General features: G+C 37.4%; 1 pseudogene; it reads right to left on the bottom strand.

Moving 5' to 3' along the window:
* Positions 1 to 1,741: 1,741 nt before the first annotated feature.
* Positions 1,742 to 4,430, bottom strand: LOC116667785 (annotated as a pseudogene).
* Between the last annotated feature and the right edge of the window lie 12,010 nt (positions 4,431 to 16,440).

The following is a 16,440-nucleotide window of genomic DNA, read 5'->3' as shown; positions in this document are numbered from 1 at the left end:
TATTATCACAGCTGAGCCCCTCCTTCATTTCCCTGCTGAGAGCTGGGCCACCTCTAGTGGGTTCTCCAGATATACAAAACTAACTTTTTGTCATCTTTCTCCATGTCCAACATAGTATTTTCTTGAGGAGATAGTTGTCTAAGCATGTCTGTTTGAAAATTAGTATCACTTGTCACAGCTGTCATTTTGTTTGAGGGGCCACAAAAGGAAAATTTGTACCTTTATAACTGTTCTAAGTAAGAAAAATTTGGGAAGAATGAATCTACTTCCAGATTTATTATGAAATAAAAGATCAAAAGGTTATGTTCAGAAGGATGTTTATTTAACTGCAGCATTCAAACTGTTTCATTTTGGTGCTACGTCTTTTAAGGGTGTTCCATGTAACCTCAAATGACTAGAAAAATATTTTTTATTTTGATAAAATGAAAATATTATGATATCAAACTGTTTCATAATATAGCAAATAGGGAAAAAGAAAGAAAGGGAGGAAGAAGGAAAAAGAAAGAAAAGGAAAGGGATGGAGGGAGAGAGAAAGAGAAAATGAGGGAGAGAGGGAGGAAGGATAGAAGAAAGAAAGGAAGGAAGGAAGGAAAGAAAGTCAAGGTCAGGTTCCATTGTAGCCCCCTGATGGTGCTAACCCAAAGATCCTGAATTCCATTATGTTCATATGGAAACTTTATTTTGAAGAAACGAGAATTTTGTTTTAATTAATATTATTATGTGTCAAGTTTCAGTTGGTAAAAACAACACCCTGTTAATAGAGAAAAGTAGATTGTTGTGCTTCCTAAGACAATGCATTCTATTTGGAATATAATGACTCAAAGCACATTACATTGATACGTTAAATGTACATTAACTAATAGAAACATATTAGATACACTTCCCTGAAAATGCACATGGGATTGAAAAGTCCTCTAAAAGGTCTTTGTGAGTGTGGGTATTCAATAATTTAAAAACACAATGGACACAATTATTTGGCCCTTCTTACAGAAAAGTTTATCAACTTTGCATAGAGATGTTTTCTCTTGCATTTGGGTCTGAGAAGAGCAAAATAGAAGGTTCAGCTGGGAAGGGATAAGTGCAGGAAGAAAATTAGGGTAGCAAGAGAGAATGCAGGACAAAATGCTGCTCTAATTGCTTTAAATGCAGCATCATGGGCTATTTGCATTTTTGCCAGTTCTGCTTAAGCACCAGAATATTAAAACTGGCTTTCAAGGAGCTCCCTGTTTCAGTGTGAAGGCAGACATGCAAATGAATAATTGGGAGAGAATGTAAGGGCAGAGCAGTGGAATGAGAGACAAACTATCTGGGTTAGTGAGCCATGAAGGCTTCACAGTGTATGTCTCTGAAGGGGTCAAGAATTTGCTGGATGGAGAGGAAGAGAAAGACTGCAGGGTGGAGAATAACTAGAGGAAAGATGACGAGATGTGGAATCACCAGGCATGATGAGGCTAAAAGGAAGTGGCCTGATGTGGCTCTGGGAACAGTACATACTGGAGAAGAGGTTCTTGGCATGAAGTGGCGAGGAAGGTAGATTGGGACCAAATCTTGAAGGATTTCTGTGTCAGTCAGAGGATTTTGGACCTGATCTTGGCAGTTATAAGGGTTTCGGCTTTTTAAAAAAAATTCAAAAAAAATTATATGACAAATGTACACAACCTGATTTTTATTCACAATGAAAGAGGCCCTTTAGAGATGGGACATGTGGAGCAGTTGATTCTCTGCAGAACACGGACATTATTTATTCTCTTTCCTAGGCTTCTAATGTGATACTCTTTCCTTGTATTTTCCCCACTCCAATACTGTTCTGTTTCCCCTGGATGTGGTCTTCACACTTTCATCTACCACAAGATTCAGAAAGGGATCAGATTCCCACATTATTCCTTGGACGTGTCTGCTGCTGTTTAATTTCAATGATAATTTCTTGTCCTTAAATTTTTTTCAACTCGTGATTGTGAGCCTTGCTCTCAGTGTCTACTCAGTGGGCTTAGAGGTGCCTTGAAAAACTTGTGGTCTCCTTCACACTCCTGAGGTTTTTAAAGAGGAAAGGGACATGAATCTATTCAACAGTCTTCCTTCTAGGCTAAGCTACTTGGAAGACTAAGCTCAGGGCCTTGTTAGAAGACACTGTTGCCCTCTAGGTCATTGCCACTTCTCACTCATGCTCTCCAACCTCAGTGTGCAATGTGTCAAACACTCCTTTTAGCTTCCCCTATCATCCTTCCGAAACTTTCACAACTTCCTTAAAATACTACCAAGTGCCATGGAAAGATGCTCAATATCTCTAGTTATCAGAGAAATGCAAACCAAAACAACAATGAAGTTATCACCTCACACCAGTCAGAATGAGCACCACTAAAAATTCCACAAATGATAAATGCTGGGGGGGGGTGTGAATAAAAGGGAACCCTCCTACACAGTTGTGGGAATTTTTGGTACAACATTATGGAAAACAGTATGGAGATTCTTCAAAAAACTAAAAATAGACTTATGATATGATCCAGCAATCCCAACTGTAAACATATCTGGAGGAAACTCTAATTCAAAAAGGTACATTTACCTCAATGTTCATAGCAGCATTCTTGTACAATTGCCAAAATATAGAAGCAAACTGAATGTTCATCAACAGATGACTGCATGAAGAATTTGTGGTACACACACACACACACACACACACACACACACACACACACTGGAATACTACTCAGCCATGAAAAAGAATGAAATACTGCCATTTGCTGCAACATGGATGGACTTGGAGATTATCATTTTAGGTGAAGTAAGACAGAAAGAGAAAGGAAAGTACCATATGATCTCACTTATATGTGAAGTCTAAATAAAGAGACACAAATAAACTTATTTACTAAACAGAAAGAGACTCACAGACATAGGAAACAAACTTATGGTTACCAAAGGGGAAAGGGTTGGGGGAGAGGGATAAATTAAGAGTTTGGGGCTAGCAGATACAAACTACTATATACAGAATAGATAAACAAGGTCCTACTGTATAGCACAGAGAACTATATTCAATAGCTTGTAATGACCTATAATGAAAAAGAATACATATGTGTATAACTGAATCACTATGCTGTACACCAGAAACTAATACAACATTGTAAATCAAGTATACTTCAGTTAAAAAAAAGTAAACAAAAACAAACAAAAAAACATACTTCCAGGTGCCAGTACCCTCTTCCTTTCTTCTTTCAAGCAATGGTGATTGCCTTTGCTTTCCAGACTATATTTGATCCCTGAAACATCTGTGTTTTTAACCTGGTTAACAGTAGTCAGGTAACATCCTCATCATGGTCATTCATAGCATTGGTGGCCCTGGACATATGACCTGTATGTCAATTCAAGCAAGATCTGCTGTGCCTGCATCAGAAAGTAGACTGTTCATCTGTTCAACGCATGTTTATTGTGTACCTGTTCTGTGAGGAATGTTTTAGGGACTGGGGAGACAATGAAGAATAAAGTAAATGAGACAGCTACTCCCTGGGAGTTCATGGCCTGTAACAGGGGTTGGCAAACTACGGCCTGTGGATCAAATCTGGCCTTCCATCTGTTTTTGATTATAAAGTTTTATTGAAACACAGCCACATTTATTGTCTGTGTATTGTCTGTGACTGTTTTCAGCTAAGAGGGTAGAGTTATGTAGTTGTATTAGACACTGATTGGCCTGAAAAGCCCATCTGTTTACTCTTTCACTCTTGGCAGAAAAAATTAGCTGATCTCTGGTCCATAGTGGTACTTTTTGAACTATCTGTAATCAAAGATCAGTTTTATTTTATATTGTATTTTATTTTACTGTGAGAGGATTACTTAATAGAAGATCTACCCTCTTAGCCAGTTTTTTAACTGTACTCTTTATCACTGTTGACTCCAGGTTCAGTGTTGTGCAGCAGACCTCTAGAGCTTATTTATGTTACTTCACTGAAACTTTATCCCCATTGATTAGTAATTCCCTATTTCCTCCTCTCTTCAGCCCCTGGCAACCACCATTCCACAATTTGATTTTATGAATTTGATAATTTTAGCTACCTTAGATAAGTGGAAGTATTCAATGTTTCTCTTTCAATGATTGTCTTATTTTTCTTAACATAATGTTCTCAAGATTCATTCATGTTGCATATTGCAGAATTTCCTTCTTCTTCTTCTTCTTTTTTTTTTTTAAGGTGGAAGAGTATTCTACTGTATGTATGTGCCACACTTTATTTATCCATTCGTCTGTTGGTGAACATTTAGTTTGCTTCCCCATTTTGGCTATTGTGAGTACACGTGAAACAAAGTGTTAATATCTTTTGGTGAACCTCATTTCAGTTCTGTTGGATTGATACTTACAAGTGGGATGCTGGGTCATATGTAGTTCTATTTTTAAGTTTTTGAGAAATCTCCATACTGTTTTCCATAGCAGTGGCATCATCTTGCATTCTCACCAACAATGTTCAAGGGTTTCAGTTTCTCTATATCCTAGTCAACACCTCTTGTCTTTTTTTTTTTTTAATAATCATTCTAACAGGTGTGAGGTGATATTTAATTGTGGTTTTGATTTGAATTTCCCTGATGGTTAGTGATGTTGGGCATTTTTTCATATATCCATTGGCCTTTTGTATATCTTCTTTAGAGAAATGTCTATTCAAGTCTTTATTTCATTTTTAAATCAGATTATTAAGGTTTTTTTTTTTTTTGCTATTGAGTTGTAAGAGTTCCTAATATATTTTAGAGATTAATCCCTTATCATTTGTAGGATTTGCAACTATTTTCTCCCATTCTATAGGTTGCCTTTTAATTGTTCTCTCTGATGTGCAGAAACTTTTAAGTTTGATGTAGTACCACTTGTTTAATGTTGTTTTTGTTGCCTTGTTTTTGATGTTATATCTATAAAATCGTTGATTTTATGTTTTAATATGGTATTGTACCATACTGCTTTGATTATTTTAGTTTTGTAATATATTTTGAAATCAGAAAATATGATACCACAGCTTTGTTTTTCTTTTTCAAGATTGATTTGTCTATTCACAGTCTTTTGTTTTTTCATGTAAATTTTAGAATTGTTTTTTCTATTTCTGTAAAAAATACCATTGGGATCTTTATAGAGATTAGATCGAGTCTGTAGATCACTTTAGGTAGTATGGACATTTTAACAATATTAATTCTTCCAATCAATGAACACAGGATGTCTTTCTATTTGTTTGTGTCTTATTAATTTCTTTCATCAGTTATTTGTAGTTTTCAGTATACAAGTCTTTCAATTCTATAGTTAAGTTTAATTGCAAGTATTTTATTCTTTCTAGTGCTATTATAAATAGCATTGTTTTCCTAATTTTTTTCAGATAGTTCATTGTTAGTCTATAGAAGTGCAATTGAATTTTGTTTGTTGATTTTATAACCTGAAACTTTTCTGAATTTGAATTAGTTCTAACAGGTTTTTTTTTTTAAAATGGTATCTTATGGTTTTCTATACATATGATCATGTTATCTGCAAACAAGAGCACTTTTACTTCTTAATTTCTAATTTGGATGGCTGTTATTCCCATTTCTGGCCTATTTCTCTGGCTAAGACTTCCAGCACTACATTAAGTGAAAGTGGTGACAGTGGGTATCCCTGCCTTATTCATGATATTAAAGGAAAAGCTTTCAGCTTTTCACAATCTAGTACGTTAGCTGTGGGCTTGTCATATATAGCCTTTATTATGATGAGGTACATTTTTTCTATACCTAGTTTATTAAGAGTGCTTATCATAAAGAGATGTTGATTTTTTTCAAATGCTTTTTCTGCATCTATTAAGATGATCATACAGAGTCTGCTAGTTATCTCCCCATATCCAGTCCCCTCTCTTTTCCCATGTGGTTGAAGTTTTAGCTGGGGCACATGGCCACCCACTTAATGATTGTGTTTCTCAGCTTTCCTTGCCACTAAGTGTGGCCATATGATCACACCAGTTGGCATAAATATAAGTAATGTGTGCAAATTCAAGGTCATGTCCTTGAAAAGAAGATGCATATCTTTCCCTGCGTCTCTATTCTCCTCCTGCTATCTGACATGTGGATGTGATGCTGACACTTCTTTGATGATGGCATTTATTTAGGACAGAAGAGAACAAGATACAATGAGCCCTGGGTTCTAACACCATGGAGCTGCCATATCAGCCCAGCTCTGCTTAAACTTCGATTGTTATGTGAAAATAAACTATTTTGTTTAAATCACTGTTTTATTATAGCAACTGAACCTGTATCCTAAAAAATACAGAATGTGGTAGCCAAAAGTGGGCATTGGCTGAGTGGTCAGGGGATGGGTATAAGAACGCAGTTATTGCACTCAAGAAGGCTGACTATCATGATTACACAAGGGAAAAGATTTTGAAAGCTGCCATCTGCAGTATCATGGAAATCATAGCTCTAAGAGAAAAGGTAAAAAAAAAAAATCAGAATGTTGGAATGTATTTGCTGTCTCTTTACTTCTTTCAGCAAAGTTTTCAAGGCAAATATAGATTCAGACTGAACTGAGTCAATTGCAAGCAGAGATGGAAAGGAATACAACTTTTGGGAAAGAAGGTCTTTCTACCTAGGCCAGCAATCTAAGTTGACTAAGCATTGAGTAGTTTAGGGAGGGCTGAAAGAACCAACTGGTTATGTAGGCCAAGCAAAGATAAAAGGTGGCTGTGAATAGTAGGAGTGGCAAGAAGGTGTTTTAGATTTCTTATTAATCTCTAGCAACTGTCTCTCAAGAGAGTCCAAATACAAATAATAACACATTTTCAAATTGATTTTCTTCATGTTCAATAAAAGCATCATTACAAATTTTAATGGTTTATTGATTGACACAAATCTATGTAAAAAGAATGTGCTTACTATGTAAAAGTAACCTCATATAAATTCATCTAGCTCAAAGATCTTCAAACCAAAGTATGCAATTCCTGGGGTATGAAGAGATATCCCTGTGTATACTTGGACACAGATAACTTTCAGGGTCAATTTATAGATATTGAACTTTCATGTTTATTCTTTCTAAAAATTGATCTACCTAAGAATTTCCCCCATTGTCCAGAGTTACTGTACTTCTCTTTTTCTGCATTCCTTTCAGAATTGTCCTCCCACTTGACTAAAAGAGGCTCACTACCTTTCTCCCATCTCCAGTCTTGTCATACTACACATGTGCAATCACTTACGATGTTTGCAATAATTGATGACTAATATTAATGATAACCAGAAGACTTTTAATGAAATACTTAGTCCACTATTGTTATGGCGGGGGACCACTTAATTTAAATTTCTATACATAGTTTTATTGCAAAGAACTATTATGGAGTTGATTAATATAAGATGAAAAACGCAAACTGTATTACATCATACAATTCTGTGAGAAAGGTGAAAAGGAAATTAGAATTCAAGGAGTAGAAGAAACTGTTAAGGAAGAGCTTGTTCACATGTTTTTAAAGTGAATGACAGTGGTGTTAAATCACTATTATTTACATTCTTTCTGATACATTTAGAAGAGTGTTATAACCATTTCATTTAAAAAATGTCAAAATACGCAATATATAAGAATTGTACCTTTTCCTACTATTAAAACTTATGGGGAAAAGAGATTTTTCATATTTTGGTTTTAAAATGTTGGGAGGGCTTCATAGTATTTAAATGTTGTTAATTGTATATTTAAGAAGAAATGTTTGAAGACTCCACTTCTAGTCCCCATTGTAACTAGATTACTGCCCATAAGCCCTTCCTATATACGGACACTCTATTGCTCCAGAGCAAATAATGCTTTTGTTTAGAATTGCTGAATGACTTCTGGATGGTTGCATATTGTCTATGGGAGCCAAATGAAATCAGCAGAAGTTTTGTCTGCTTAAAGTGTAAAGGAGGTTAAGCTTCAGACTTGGGTAGAATGGATGGGCCTTTCAGTTTAAATCTAAACAGTAACATTAGGTTATTTGAGGTGAAGAAACATACATGGAAACAGTAACAATGTATGCCTGACTTTTTACTTTTGCTGAGGTTTACCCCCCTTTTTTTTCCTTCCAGAAACAGTTGAAAGTATACCTTCTCATTCCTTCCATATTTGATACTGTCACATGGAGATAATCTTGCTGAAACAGTGTTATTCTACATGCTTTTCTTGTATCCAAAGCAAATACTAGTTTCCAGTTCTTTGTATTTTTTCATAGGACTGTTAGTCCCCAGTTATGAACTGTATTCATCCTGCTATAGCTAGAAGGCTTGGCAAGGATTTTCTAATGAAACATTTTATACCTTATTAGGTTTGTTGCTTTTTTTTTTTTTTTAAACAAAGGAGATTGGGAAGAATAAGTCAATGGAATGTTTTAAAAACACTTTAGCTTGACTTTCTAATAAGGAAAAAAGTATTAGACTTGTATTAACACACTGATCACTTTTTAAAAATACTGTATGAAGATGGAGACTGAACAACATTTTAATAAAACTTTAATTTCTCTTGAACAGAAATTTCCTCTCCACCATAGTTCATATTAATTGTTCCTGTTAAAGCCAACTGTAAAAAAGACTAACTAAGCATGGTATAATTTGTCTTATAACTGGAATATATTGATTTTCCGTATTTCCCACCAATTTGAAATAAGAGGAATACAGGTTGCATTTATTTCACTCGTGAAGTTGGGTACTCCATGGAGAACCTACTCAGCCAGATTTCTCTGGGAAATCCCTCCCTCCCCTAACAGTCTTATTTCTATGAAAATGCCCACTTCCAAAGTACTCAGCATTCCTCCTCCCTTCCCCAACCTGAGCTGAGCCAATCTGACTCTCTTCCAGGAATTTAGAATCAGAACATGAGCCTGGAGTTTGTTCTCCACCTGGGACTGAGCCTGTTGCTTGTATCCTTGGAGCTGGAATACAGTGTGCCTTTAGGGGAGAACTGGCTTATCCCTAACATTAATTGGACCAGAAGCAAGAGCACAAATGGTGGCCCTTCATATCACAGTTTAGATATTGGAAAGTCGTAAATTAAGGAAACAAATGATTAAGGTATTTTTTATCTTGCTGGCTTGACAAATGTAATTTACAACTACTTCGGAGGTGAAATTTGAAAATGGAAAGTCCTGAGACTCTTCAGAATTCTGCAGTGGAAAATGACTTTGGGAGAGAGGTGGTCTGCAGCCACTCCTCTTCTTACCCCAGAAGGTAAAGACTCCAGTTCTTGTCTTACCCGAAAGATAAGATTTACAGATGGGAGATGGTGTATTGTGTAGTGAAAGATTTCAAAAGATTTATTTAAAAAAGGAAAGTACACCTCCAAGAGCAGGAGGCGAGCTGATTCAAGGGAGGAAAAGCAGCAGTTTTTGTCTCCCTTTTCTCTTATACCCTGGCTTAGAGGTGGTCTTTTGACTGAGTGACAGCTCTTGTCCCTGGAATGCTTAGTCATGTTTGGCCCCTTTTGCACGTGTCCTTACCTGTGGTGTACACAGGAAAACCCATTGAGGTGGGGCCGGCTAACCCTCATTATTAATTATAATACAATGTATATGGGTCGTGTCTGGTTAAGTCCTTTCTGCTACTGCATAGTTGTGGCTGTCGGGTTTTAACTGGTTTCTTGCTGGCACTCATTTAGAAGTAAAGTCCCTTTATGGTGGAGGTGGGCATAACGCCATCTTCCAGATCATCCTCCCTCTCCTCCACCTGTCTGCCCAGTGCCCCCACTTATCTAACTACCTAACACTCTTTCCAATAAGTACCACAAAGGGCCATGCATTGCATGTACTGGATGCTGCAGGAGCTCATCCAAGCACCATCCATCCACCTTGACCACACTTTGGGACTAGAGAGGCACACTCACAGAATGTCTGTCCTTGAAAAGACAGACCCAGAAAAGAGGCTGGTGCAGGTCCTGAAAATAAACTCAGGCCCACTAGGGGAAATGAATTCTGGGGCCTTAAGTGCCTAGGCCATAGAGAGAGCTCTGTGGGCTCTGGAAAGTCATAGGGATTTTTTCCCTTTTAACAGACTTATTTTTTAGAGCAGATTTAGGCTCAAGTTTAGCAATATTGTGCAGAAGGTACAGAGAATCCCCATATAATCCTCTGTCCCTACTCTTACATGGGAGAGACTCTGCACATGTAGGGGTACATCTTAACCCCATGGACTTTGCCTCAGGGGGAAGGGCACAGTCAGGGAAGGGCAAGAGTGGGGCCATCTCAAGTTCTGAGGCTAGGGCAGATCCCCTCTTGCCTGAGTCTGTGAGTGGTTCTGGAGAAGAATAAGATAGACTGAACTAGTAAGACAAGAGACAGAATGCAAAGAATTCCAGGGATCTTCCAGTTCCTGGTTTTAGTCCTTTGCAAGGCTGTGCTGTTTTTTTCCTGCTTTGGTTTTGTTTTTGTTGTTTGATGAAACATTTTTTAATTGAGATGTAGTTTATATACAATATTACATAAGTTGCCTGTGTACAATATAGTGATTCACAACTTTTAAAGATTATACTCCATTTATAGTTATTATAAAATATTGGCTACATTCCCTGTGTTGTACAATATATCCTTGTAGCTTATTTTATACATAATAGTTTGTACCTTTTAACCCCCTACTCCCTCCTTTCTCCCCACTGGTAGCCACTAATTTTTTCCTTATATCTGTGAGTCTGTTTCTTTTTTGTTATATTCTCTAGTTTGTTGTACTGTTTAGATTCCACATATAAGTGAGATCATACAGTATTTACCTTTCTCTGTCTGACTTATTTCACTTAGCATAATGCCCTCCAAGTCCATCTGTTGTTTCAAATGGCAAAATTTCCTTCTTTTTATGGTGGAATAGTATTCCATTGTGTGTGTGTGTGTGTGTGTGTGTGTGTGTGTATGTGTGTGCCACATCTTCTTTACATGTTCATCTGTTGATGGACACTTAGGTTGCCTCCATATTTTGCCATTGTATAAGAATGCTGCTATGAACATTGGGGTGCATATGTCTTTTTGAATTAATGTTTTTGTTTTTTTCAGCTATACGTCCAGGAGTGGAATTTCTGGGTCATACGATAGTTCTATTTTTAGTTTTTTTGAAAAACCTTCACACTGTTTTCCATAGGGGCTCTACTAATTTACATTCCCATCAACAGTGTATGAGGGTTCCCCTTTCTCCACATGCTTGCCAACACTGTTATTTGTGTTCTTTTTGATGATGGCCACTCTGACAGGTGTGAGGTGATCTCTTATGGTGGTTTTGATTTGCATTTCCCTGAGATGATTAGTGATGTTGAGCATCTTTTCTTGTGCTGGTTGTCCATCTGCATTTCCCCTTTGAAAAAATATCTATTCAGGTCTTCTGCCCATTTTTTAATTGAGTTGTTTATTTTATGTTGAGTTGTATGAGCTATTTACATATTTTGGATATTAACCCCTTATCAGCTGTATCATCTGAAAATATTTTCTCCCATTAGTAGGTTGTCTTTGCATTTTGTCAGTAGTTTCCTTTGCTGTGTAAAAGCTTTTAAATTTAATTGGGTCCCATTTGTTTATTTTTGGTTTTATTTCCTTTGCTTTAGGAGACTGATCCAAAAATACTCCTGCGATTTACATCAAAGAATGTTATGCCTGTGTTTTCTTCTAGGACTTTTATGATTTCTGGTCTTACATTTAGGTCTTTAACACTTTCTGAGTTTATTTTTGTATATGGTGTTGGAGAATGTTCTAATTTCATGTTCTTTTACATGGAACTGCAGTTTTCCCAGCACCCCTTATTGAAGAGACTGTCTTTTCTCCATTGTATATTCTTGCCTCCTTTGTCATAGATTAATTAACCATAAGTGCATGGATTTATTTCTATGCTCTTTATTCTGTTCCACTGATCTGTGAAGACATTGTGACATTCTTATAAAACATTTCTCCATTTTTCTTAAGCCAGTTTGATGTGGTTTGTGTTACTTGTAATCATCGGGACCTAACTAAGAAAACCAGGAAATCCAACTAGGAGACTTTAAGTTGTTAGTGCAATTAAATTTTCATTACCTGAATATATATATTTATAATGTGTTATTTTCAAAATGATTTCACATTCGTTTTATAATCTCCAAAGTATCTTGTGAGGTAGGAATCACTATTTTCATTTTGCAGGTATATAAATGGAAGCTCAACTAACTTGCTGAAACTTCCAAACAGTATTTCCTCGTGGTGAAGAGAGGGGACTTGGATGTATCTCTCCCAGACGTTGGTGTACATGAGAAGGTGTATCAGTGGGTGCTGACAGTGGAGTCGGGAGGACACCTCTTCCCACAAAAACTGTTAGGAACAAGGTAACAATAGATCAAAACATCATTTGTATTCATTTTTAAAGCAACAATGATCCCTTTGAAATTTCCTCTTGAAAAAATCACGAATGCTAAGAATGAAAGACTTCAGTTGCCAACATCCTTTCTTTCCTTTTAATGGCCTACACCAGGTGCTAAGCCAAAGGTACTTTCTAAGTGTGAGTGTGCAAGATATAAACCCAAGAGTCACTCTTTCTAAACTAGTGGGAAGTTGGGACGGGAAAGAAAAGCAGGTGTTAAATCTCTAGCTGAGGTATGCAGAGATTCCTCAGGTGGGCACCCACAGGTGTCTGGTACTATTTCTGGTTACAGAATGAAAGGGAAGGTGCAGCGTGTGGGTGGGGAACTCTTCTTTGGTTTTGGCAACTTGCCTCTCTGAAAATGGAACTGGGCAGCTGCCCAGAGAATAAGTCTGTGGAAGTTAAACGCCCCTTTGGGTCACACAGGAAATAGGATGTGTGCGTGTGTGTGTGTGTGTGTGTGTGTGTGTGTGTGTGTGTCTCAAGCCAACTAATACACCAAAATGGTTCGGAAAAAGAGACACCAGAAGAATAAGCACCAAAACAAATCTTAAATAAAATAAAATCCATTATGATGCCTAGATGCAAACTGAGGGAGGTGGGACTTTAAGAGTTTTTGCTAATAAAGGTAGAATGAGGGCTAGGGTTAGTATCTGAGTTCTCTCAGGTCAGAGCCTGGAGAATAAAACTTCCATAGGGATTATGGCATCACAGATGTGGCTATTGGTTAAATAGCAAAGAGAAACTTCTTAGGGGCTCCTTAAGTAAGGGTTCAGAAGCCAGCTTTATGAGGATGGGGTGTTGGGGGTGAGAGACGATGGGGAAGGGGCCTGATAAACAGGCCTTGCTTATCCTGAGACTTGGAGGTGAGTGTGCTGACGGAGGGAAACATACCTCTCTCACTTAAATCATTCTCTTTAGTTTGGGAGGAAGGGGAAAGGGGAGATCAGACTCACATACTTCAGTATTACTCAGGGAAATAGCCACCACTGATATTTAAGTGTGTGGTAGCAGCAGGGTTGTTACTTCTCATAGTCTCACTAAGAAGCACAATAGTTTTGGTGCCACCCTTTGGCTCACATGAGGGTGATACTGGATAGGAACCCATGTAGGTGGCTCACATCAGCCCTTACCTATCAAAGGCATTAATTGGAGGCTTTTGGGGGTTCCTAGCCTTGAACGCCCTAACTCTGTGGGGTGTGTTTCTAAATTCCATTCCCTACAACCTTTTTACACTATCATCCCTCCTATTCTGTGAAGGGCTCTAGACATTGGAAATAGCACAAATTGGATTGTGACTCTTGGACTTTTCAGTACAAACATAAGAAAACTCAGATGAGTCATTACTCTTCCATTTTTATCACCATTCAACAAGTTCTCCTGCCAATTTAAAGGCCGTGACCAAATCATTAATTATGCCCTTTGCTTGGCTTCATTCACCTTCTTATTATCTCCACTAAGATGTGAACTAGAAATTTGGAGACAAATCTATTTTGCTTGTCAAATGTTCAAATTAGCTTGTTGGTCAATTATTTAATAACCCAAATTAATGTGGATCTTGTAAATATTTCAGAAGATGAAAATTATCAAAGCCATTCATGAAGTTCCCTGTTGCATATGATTTATACTAATGTACTATATGAAGAAAACCACATAGACCTTGTTCCTTATTTTAGGAGGCTATAATCACAGATGGAAGTATAAGAACTTTTCAGTTTTTAAAAATTAATACAAACTTTGTTTATTCCTGTGTAAAATAAAACAATGCCAGAGAATGCATCTTTGGAAAAAAGTTCTTTTATCTATAAAAAAGACCCTGAGATTTCAGAGTTTTGATGATGAGAATAGAATTATATAGTGTTGTATAAAATATGTATGTATGTATGTATGTGTACCAAACTCTCTATTCATACTTTATATACCTTATATAAGTATTACCCATACCCTCTAATAATCACAATCAGCATTAATTGAGAGTATACTGTGTGTTGGGTAGAATTCCTAAATGCTTTAATTGTATTAGCTCTCATTTAATTCATACCATGTGGTGGGGTTAAGCATTATTTTTCTGGATTAAAAAGTGAGGAAACTTCTCAACTCAGAAGAACGAGATAATTCAACCAGAATTGCATAGTTAGTAATAATTAATGGTTAGGCTTCTTACACCTTCGGACAGATCAAGCCAACTCCAAAGTCCTCACATAACACAGTCCAAATATCAGATTTAGACAAACACAGTATCAGTTAGAGCTGCTGCATCCAAAGTTGATATCTTAGTGGCATTGTTTCCTCAGCATCTGCTGTGTTCTTCTTCAGTGTTCCCTCTAGTTCTGTCACCCTGGGCCAGGACTGTTCCCACTGTTTTGCACTGCATGGCCTAGTTCTGTGTTTCTCCTGTTGTGCTCTCTTGCCCACTTGTAGCAAATTCGTCTGGGGATTTGGAGTCTACCACAAATCTTCTCAATCTTAATCTCTAGGAGTAAAATCCGGGGATCTGCATCTTATCATACTTTTCCAAATGATCTTAGGTCCACGAAACATTGAGAAACCTCAGGCGGGTGTTAAATTTTACCACACCTAACTTATACAATGTTTGAGGAGTAAGAGTTGGAAATAGGGACGAGAGGATGGAGACGGGAGCTATGTTATATATTTAATGTACATATCTATGTATATAATATACATATTACATCAGCTGTTTAAGCTACATATTTACATACAGAAGCATGGTGGATTTTTCATCAAACCAGAAGTAAATTAGAAACCCCTAAAGAGCAAACAAACCACACAAATTTCCCAAATTGGGAGGAAAGGTAACAACAGGGAGCACAGACACTTTATTTTAAACCAGGGTCTTAATCAACCCTTGAAACACAGCCTGCCATCTTAGAAAGTTGTAAAAGTCCATTTTAAAAATTTCACAAATGAGGCTATCTAGTGTCCTCTGTTAAACTTTAGCCCTTTGTGTGTTTACAGTGGCCCAGATTAGAAGTTAAGAAGAAGGATGTCTACCTGGAGGAGAATCCCTGAGCAGAGAAAGTAGACAGCAGAAGAAGAGGCATCACCAAATGTAAAGGTGTCTGGGTAAGTCAGTGAGAAGAATATATCCTATTTGCTTCAGTGATCATTGAAGGAATCACTACATGGCATCCAAAAATGGATGCTTAGGATAATAATTCCAAAACTCAGCTGCTCTTAGTTTAAAACTTGGGCTTCATCCTTGACTTCCGTCTTTCCCTCACACTGTACATCTATTCTGTCAACAAGTCCCATTGCTTCTGCCTCCAACACAGATGCAGAATTCAAATACTTCTCACCACCTCCACTACCACCCCGATCTAAGTCACCATCATCTCTCTCTTGGATTATTGAAACAACCTGCTAAATGATCTTCTGGGTTTTGTCCTCGGCACTTAGAGTCTATTCTCAGTATAGCAGCTGGAGAGATCTGCAAAAACAAAAGTTAGATTGTATTATTCCTCTGCACAGAAACCTCTCATGGCTTACCATCTCTTACAGAATAAATTCAAAGTTTTTACACTGATTTAAGGCCCCATACAACAGCCTAAGCTCCATTATCTCCTTTAGCTCATCCCTCCTACTTTTTTCCCTTTGACCCCTCTGCCCCAGTACAGTAGCCAACTTGCTGTACCTTGAACATGCCCAACACCTCAGAGCTGAAGCCCTTGTTTTTATCCTAGAATATTTTTTTCCTTTACTCAAACTTTTCCCATTGAAAAATTCCCTGACACCCTATTTAAAATGACACTCCTCTTACTACATCTTATCCACTATCTCTTCGTTATTTTTCTCCATGGTACTTATTCTATTTATTACCAAGGAGAAGTGAGGCTGGCCCAGGAGTCCTAAACCTTCTTCTGACCATTGTGTACTACCAGAATGGTTCAGGTGGGCCCCGTTGATGTGAGGGAAGCTAGAGGCGTTGTTTTATGACGTCTCATTGGAGAGCTGAAGCAAAACCCCCCTGCCCACATCATTTACTTAATGACACCTCTTCACTCACTGAGCAAAGTTCGGAGAGGGGAAAATTGAGAAACACACTATCCATTTCCCTATCCTCTTCTCCTCTCTACTTCTTCCCATAATTTCCCTGTCTGAAGAGGAGGATGACTTCTTTTTCTTCCTTGC

Source organism: Camelus ferus, chromosome 12, assembly GCF_009834535.1.
Source record: "Camelus ferus isolate YT-003-E chromosome 12, BCGSAC_Cfer_1.0, whole genome shotgun sequence".
Classification (NCBI taxonomy): Eukaryota; Metazoa; Chordata; class Mammalia; order Artiodactyla; family Camelidae; genus Camelus; species Camelus ferus.
Note: the sequence above shows the minus strand (reverse complement) of the source record. Positions and strands in the feature narration are given on the sequence as shown.